The 8,181-nt window shown below is 47.3% G+C and overlaps 1 long non-coding RNA gene across 1 annotated transcript; it reads left to right on the forward strand.

Moving 5' to 3' along the window:
* Window positions 1-3,382: 3,382 nt before the first annotated feature.
* Window positions 3,383-7,962, forward strand: LOC308577149. The gene is made up of 4 exons (XR_014003474.1): window positions 3,383-3,457; window positions 3,890-4,060; window positions 7,080-7,132; window positions 7,841-7,962. It is a non-coding gene; the product is annotated as an uncharacterized lncRNA (long non-coding RNA).
* Window positions 7,963-8,181: the final 219 nt, after the last annotated feature.

Consider the following 8,181-nt stretch of genomic DNA (forward strand, 5'->3'; position numbering starts at 1 on the left):
CGGTCTATACTGTCCGACCGCGGTCGCCAGTTCATCTCGAATTTCTGGCAGAAGCTGATGGGCTTCCTGAACGTCAAGATCAACCTGACATCAGCGAGACACCCGCAGACCAACGGGCAAGCGGAGAGGGTCAATGCCATCATGCAGCAGTACCTGAGATGCTATGCCAATCAACAGCCTGCGACGTGGGTGGATTACCTGCCGCTCGCCGAGTTCGCCTACAACAACACGAAGCACGTGTCCACAGGGGTGACGCCGTTCTTCGCCAACAATGGGAGGAATCCCAGAACCTTCCTGGGACTGGACAGAGTGGGGGAAGGGGAACCGCAGACGGCGGACGCTTTCGCGTCTGAGTTGCAGGAGGTCCACGATCAACTCCGACGGCAGCTGGAGCTAGCGAAGCACGCATACAAGGTGCAAGCGGACAAGCACAGGCGGGTTGGCGAAGAGATCCGAGTGGGAGACTGGGTCTGGTTGGCAGCCCACGCAGTGCCGACCAGATCGTTAGCCAAAAAGAAGTTGGGGCACAAGCAACTCGGTCCATACCAAGTCGAAGCGCAGATCAACCCAGTAGCTTTCAGGCTGGTGCTACCGGAGGGTTCCAGGATGCATCCGGTGTTCCACAGGTCGGTGCTCACTCCCTACAGGACACCTCACAGGTTCCAGGAACCAGGAACAGCACCGAGTCCGTCTCAGGAGCGGACGGAGGCGGGAAGATTGCCACAGCAGGACCCCATCAACGAAGTCACGGAGATTTTGGACTCCAGATGGGGGGAAGACGGAGTGGAATACCTCCTAGCCAGAGAGGGCACCCGGGCTAGTGCTAATAGCTGGGTGCCAGACTACGCTTTGGAGGAACCCCTGCTCAAGGACGAGTTTCATGCCCTTTTCCCACACAGGCCCATGCCAGCAGGCTTCTTCGACGACTGGTTGTTCACGCCCACACTTTCCTCCAGCACGTTCCATGGCTTCGACTCGGACGGGGAGCCCGCACAGCGCACACGTTCCCCAGAGGGGTCACCGGAGGGTTCGGCGTCCGACACCTCGTATTGGTGGGACGATCGGCCAGAGGAGCAGTGGCGCCGGAGGTGGCTGGAGATGCCAGGTCAAGCGACCGACGCAGAGACTGACATGGACGTGTGCGGGGAGGATCTCGGTTTCGAGCACGGCGGCACTGAAATGGAGGCGGAGCAGCTCAACGTTGACGAACGCGAGGAAGAAGACTCGGAGGTCTTCAGTTGGCGGCCAGCGACGAGGAGCGAACTGTATCCGGCATTCACTCCTGTGATGATGGAGCACCCAGCAACCACCCTTGAAAGTGGGGAGGGGGGAAGGGGGGGCTTCGAGGGGGGGATGGATGTCAGGGGTTCAGGAGCAGAGACGCAGAGAAGGGAGGAGACAGAGAGCGAGGGGGAGGAATACGAAGGAAAGATGAGTGGGGATGACGAACCGAGATCGCCGAGCTTATCCAGTGAGTCCGAGGATTCCCAGAAGGGAGCGCCAGCGGTCAGAGCAAGGGGGGAAAGCAGAGGGACACCCCAGGAAGAAGGGTCCAGAGAGGAATCAGAGAGCAGCAGTTGGAGATCGGGACCCACGTACCCAGCCGGGAGCAGCGGGGAGAAAGGGGACCAGATATCGGGTTCCGGAGGCTTTCAGAAGGAGGGAGGGCATGAGTCAGGAGTAGTCACGCCCACCTCGGGGAGCGACGAAACGATCAAGAGGAAGGTTGAGAGTTGGGCGCGCGCGCCAAGTTCAAATGTAGCGGAAGCTGGCACAGTAAGCAGCCCAGAGAGTGAGCCAGGTCCCAAAGCCCGCCGCAAGGAGGCGGAAGGGTCAGGGGGGTCCGCGTCAGAAGAGAGTAGGAAAGAAGAGACCCCGGGGGGCAGAAGGACCCAGAGACGGAAGGAAAGGCGCAGGAGGTGGAGCAAGGCTAGGGTATTAAGCTGGTGTGCTAGAGGCGGAGACTCAGACGGGTCTTCGCCGGTCTGACCTAGAAGAAGTAGGGCTGCACATTGCAGTTTGGAAATGGAACCTGTAATCCAATAAAGACTCTTTTAACCTGAACGCTGGCTAACGTGGTCCTATGTGAGCTGGGACTGAGTGGCAGCCCTGACACCACCATTTGGTAGCCACGCTCAAAACCCAAAGTTCTATTGCAATGCATTTTGACCTGCCTACTGCTGAAAGTGACCATGAGCTGATTGATAATATCAACATTTATCAGTTTTAGTCCCTTAAGTAGTAGCAGTTGCCAGGACAATGTCCTCTTCGCCTCTGCGTACTTCCTCCCTTAATTCAGATATCAATGTATATCAAGATATTGTGATATATCGCAACGGTTAGCTGCTGATACAATATTGAAAACCAGTTATCGCCCAGCCCTACTCCCAACTTGCTAGGTGTGGATCACAAGTTGCAATGCGCTAATGAAAATGCCATCTCAGGAGGATTTGGGAACAGGCAATGGCACCTAAAACACACTGCAAGCTAGTTTTAGGTTGTTTATCTTTGTAGATGCTCACAAGGATCCCTGGGTTGGGGGAACGATTCCCCACTCAAGTAAATGCCCTTCAAATGCTGCAACATTAAACTGGGAGCAAAGGATTCTTTTGTGAGGTCAACAGTGATTAGCAATGCAATCCTATACACTTCTACACAACTTCAATGGGGTTTGCTCCCAGGTAAGACTGTATAGCATGGTAAGACTGATCGTATGGTCGGCGGTTCGAATCTCCGCGGCGGGGTGAGCTCCCGTCGTTCGGTCCCAGCTCCTGCCCACCTAGCAGTTCGAAAGCGCGTCAAAGTGCAAGTAGATAAATAGGTACCGCTTTATAGCGGGAAGGTAAACGGCGTTTCTGTGTGCGGCGCTGGTGCTGGCTCGCCAGCTGCAGCTTCATCACGCTGGCCACGTGACCCGGAAGTGTCTTCGGACGGTGCCGGCTCCCGGCCTCTTGAGCGAGATGAGCACACAACCCTAGAGTCGGTCACGACTGGCCCGTACGGGCAGGGGTACCTTTACCTTTACCTTTTACCTAAGACTGTATAGCAGCTTTCCCCATCCTGTTACCTCAAGATGCTGTTGAATTGTGGCTCCCACCCGCCCTCCCTAACCATTGGCCATGCTGTCTGGGGCTGATGGGCATTGTGGTCCAGCGACACCCACATAGCACCAGGTACAGGAAAGTTGCTCAGGAGGATTGCAGCAACTCCCATCTCTGTTGGACTTATCTGTGCTGCTTCTCCACCTCTGGGAGTTCTGTTCTGCAGCATCCTCCTGAGTGGGAACATTCGTTTTCTACTCACATCCAGCCTCTCTCCGCAGCCTCTCCTTAACAAGAGGCCCGTGTCCTTTCCCAGCCTTTCAAAGAGGGAACGTGGAGCTGCGCTGAGCTCTCTGCCAGCTTCAGAGAGAGAGAGTCGCTCAGTGAAAAGAGAAAGGCCTTCCCAGTTACAGCAGGTAGGTTTTTTCCACTTGGCAGCAGCGGGAGAAGCCATCGAGTTCTTATTTTGCAGGATTTAGTAGCTTCCGCGCGAAAGTGCTACTGCGAGACCCCTTGCTGTTTGATGGGGGGTGCCCCTGAAGTTTAAAAGCTGCTTCCAGAGTTTTGTTGAAACAGACAAGATTCTGTCAACAGCGCACCAGCCGGAGAATCATTAATACGAACACACTTCAGGATGCTATGGTGCGCCTGCTCCCTTCCTGGCAGTTGGAGTTTCAAACTAATTAATTCCTGTGATCTGAGCCATTCCCTTTTATTAATAGTATCAGCATGTGTGATGCCAGCACTGTTGTAGATGATGTGCTCTCTCCAGGGATCCTATCAGCATGCTGGGGTAGGTTTTCAAAAGTTTTCCTTGGTAGCACTCATTTCATTCCGATTCTCTCCAGGTTTTCAGCAGCCTGGCAAGCAATGTGTCGCCTCTACTGGGATGCTTTCGGGAGCTTCTAAATAGATAAATATTTGAGGACGTTTGCCTGTGTCATCAAATGGCCCCGGAATTGACTCGGCACAGTGGGATCGCCTGTCCAATATAGTCAAATGAAGAGGACAAAGCCTAGGTCAGAACTCCTAAAGCCCTAGATAAATAATCTGATCCCTGCATCTCTCAAAGGTGTAGAGAAAAGAACAGGGCCGCCAAAATGACCAAAGCTCCCCTAGGAAAAAAGATTAAATGTGGGTCTTTTTGCCCCAGGAGGGTAAAAAAGGTCAGTATGGGGCAGAGACATGATAGAGGTATATAATATTATACATTCTGTGGAGAAAATGGCTAAGAAGTTTTTCTCTCTGTCTTATAGGGATTTGGGAATTTGTCTGCTTCAGGTTTTCTCGGCTTCTCATTTCCCCAATCGTAAATCCAGCTTTCTACATTTTCAAACCTATCTGCAATTAAAGAGCAAACAAAACCCCTCATGAAAGCGCACCAGCATTTATGTGTAAATTTATCCTTCCTGTATGCAATTTTGCCTAATATACACCTCATCACAAATCAATTTTCCTCAATATTGTTGCATGTTATTTTCACTAATCTATGCATTTATTTTTTAATTAGTTCTCATTAAAGATTTTTTGTGTGATACAAAACAAACAAATATGCAAGGAAACGTACATACGGCGTCTCCACTTTCAATCCACAGAGTCTTTTTCGCAGTTTGTTTACATTTGGTATGAGAACTGTTGCACACTTTAGCCTAGTGGATGCATTTCTGTACACATTACTCAGCCAGAGAACTGCATTTCCAATACGTTTGGATAAGTGTGAATTTCGAAGGGTAGGCTGAGTTTGAGTTTGCATATTGCTTCAAGAAAGTGAAAAGTTCACCTTGGGGTGTGAGCTGAATCGAATTTCTCCTCCATCCCTCCTTTCTCATAATACTTGAAACATGACTGGTGGGAGATTTAGGAGAGACAAAAGGGAAGTGCAGTGCAGAGTTAAATCATGGAATTTGCTTCTACACGCTGCAGCGAGAGCCGCCAACTTGGACAGCTTTAAAAGGAGATTAGACAAGTTCTTGGATGGCTTTAAAAGGAGATTAGAGAAATTCACGGAGGATAAGGCTACTAGTCAAGATGGCTATAAATTCCCTCTAGTATCAGAGTTGGCATGCCTCTGAATACCAGTATCAGTTGCTGGGGAAGAGGTTTATTGCCCCAGTGTTTGGCTCTTCGACTTCCCGTAGGCATCTTGTTGGTGATGGTGGGAACAGAATGCTTGACTAGAAAGGCCTTTGGCCTGATCCTCTCTCTCTCTCTCTTATTTCTCTCTCCCCATTATCTCTACTTTTGGCTTCATGATGTTCTCCTCCTTATATCAAGCATGATTAATTTGGGTGGTTGTTGGTCCCAACTCCCTTCCCTGAAGCTCTGCCAGGGCTGGATTTAGGTTTCATGAGGCCCTAAGCTACTGAAGGTAACAGGCCCCTTTATATGTCCAGCTGTCCTTTGTCAACAACAAATTTATTAAATAGTGGGTGGACATAGCAGACGATACAGAGATTTCTCCAAGTAGTTCTTTATAAGTGAGCTGGAACTGAACTGAACTGAACTGAACTGAACTGAACTGAACAGCTCAGCCAGCCTGCTTTTATAGGCAGCCGGCTGTCAACCTTGTAACAACAACAACCCAGGGTTTCCTGCCTAAATTAACTGACGTGGACCTGAGTGAAAACTATATACAGGATACCCCTGGTGGCCAGGGTGAGAACTTCAATACATAACAAAATTGTCACTGTTTTGTGTTGAATATATGATATATGGTAATTTATGGACCTAACAGGTATCTAAAGCCATTTGAACATAACAAAATATGTGATATTTTAGGGAGCAGGCGAGCAGGCGGGGCCCATTACTTACATCATAGGACACTACACAACGCAAAACACTGTTGCTGTATGTAGGTTTTATTTTATTTGTTTTTTATCTTATATTCTGGAAATGTACATCCACGTTTTTTCCCCTTTAATTTTTTTTTGGGGGGGGGGGCCAGGGGCTCTAAGCTATAGCTTGTTTGGCTTAAACGTAAATCCGGCACTGAGTTCTACCTACCAAAAAATCCTTCAGAAGTCACAAGAGGCATATTTATAAAGCAAATGTTAAACAGACTGACACTCATTTATTTTAGAATGAGCGTATTTAGGATCCGTGCCGCACGGCTACGTTTATTTTCATATTAATTTTACAAGATTATTTGCATGCAGAGGCGCCGTCTTGTGCTCAAGATTGAGGGGGCCTGCCACGTGCTGTGGGTGCATGATGTCATGTGTGTGATGTCATGAGCATGCTATGCATCAACGTCACATCGTCACGAGGAGGCCAAGTGAGAAACCGGGCACAGCACTGAGCCAGTGTGGTGTAGTGGTTAAGAGTGGTAGATTCGTAATCTGGGGAAGCGGGTTCGCATCTCCGCTCCTCCACATGCAGCTGCTGGATGACCTTGGGCTAGTCACACTCTGAATTCTCTCAGCCCCACTCACCTCACAGAATGTTTGTTGTGGGGGAGGAAGGGAAAGGAGAATGTTAGCCGCTTTGAGACTCCTGAAGGGGAGTGATAAAGTGGGATATCAAATCCAAACTCCTCCTCCTCCTCCTCAATGATCGGCAGCTCCTCCTCTCTCTGTCTCCAGCGTTAGGAGAGAGGCAGAAAAACTTTTCTCTATACACTTTTTTCATGACATCCATAATTTTATAAACTTCTATCATGTCAACTCTTAATCACCTTTCATCTAGAGCAGGCTTCCTCAACCTCGGCCCTCCAGATGTTTTGAGACTACAATTCCCAGCATCCCTGACCACTGGTCCTGCTAGCTAGGGATCATGGGAGTTGTAGGCCAAAAACATCTGGAGGGCCGAGGTTGAGGAAGCCTGATCTAGAGTCCCAAACACTACAACCTTGAAATTTTGGTTGATCTTTTCTGAACCAAATAAAATGGCTGTGGCTGGGGAAACCTAGTCAGATGGGTGGAGTTCAAATAAAACAACAACAACAACAAACCATACCGATAATACACCTCCGCACCAATACAGCTTGTTTTTATTCTGAAAAAGCTTGAACATCATTGATCAAACACATTGTGTTTACAGTCATCAATCCTTTGGTATCTACCAGTTTGGTGGTGGTGCGTGAAGGTGAAAAGGTATGTTATGCACACATAAATAATAATGATGTTCTCGTATGTACACATTTCCTAGACTTCTTTTTCTGAAATTAATGCCCTCAATTTCTTTTGCACATCTTAACCAAACGCAATATACATTAAAATAATTATGAAATAGTACTATAAAGCAATTTTGTATCCACTTAAATTGTTCAATTATAGAAACACTAAATAAAGATAACAAATTAGTATTGGCAAAGAGAACAGCCTTCATATTTAAGCTTATTCCAATTAGGTAAGTTTATTTCTTCTAATAAGCAATGTAATACTATTTTATTATAAATCCTGCTTTCAAACAAGTAATGTGGCAACAAATAGAATATCATCTTCTTAAAACAACTATCCTGTATCCTAGCGACATATTTTGGCATTCTTAAACATCCATAAAATCATTCTTCGTTAATGATGTTTGTGTGGAGTAATATAGTAATGAAATTTATAAAAAGTATTGCATAAGATAATAACATAATAGCATACTAACATGATTTACGTGTACATTATTATTTTGATCATTTATTGAGATAGTGAGACTGGCAGACTTTCTCCATAACGAATGGTTAATTATTTCCCAGTAATAGATTCTCCCCCACCATTTAAACATAAGAAATATACATTCTATATTACTATTCTTCTTGCTGCTGTGATGATGATGATGATGATGATTAACACTTTCTATAACTTTTGCAGATTATTTCACCAGTTATACCAGGAGTAGCCAACATGGTGTACTATAGATCCTGTGAGTTATAACTTGCTCATCGTCAGTTATTGCTGATGGGAGTTGTAGTCCTCACTATCTGGAGGGTACGATCTTTGAGTTTAAAAGCTTTTGATGGTACAGTGTAGAGTTCCATCATAGGAAAGTCTGCTTGGCAGGCTAAGCAATGCATCCACAGAGGCAATGAAATGTACTCTAAATTAGTGAATCGCATTGATACGAGAACTCCAGTGCACTGTTCCAATCACAATTTGAATGTTGTTGTTGTTGTTTAGTCATTTAGTCGTGTCCGACTCTTTGTGACCCCATG

The sequence above is a fragment of the Podarcis bocagei genome, assembly GCF_964188305.1.
Source record: "Podarcis bocagei genome assembly, chromosome: 17".
In the NCBI taxonomy this organism is placed as follows: domain Eukaryota; kingdom Metazoa; phylum Chordata; class Lepidosauria; order Squamata; family Lacertidae; genus Podarcis; species Podarcis bocagei.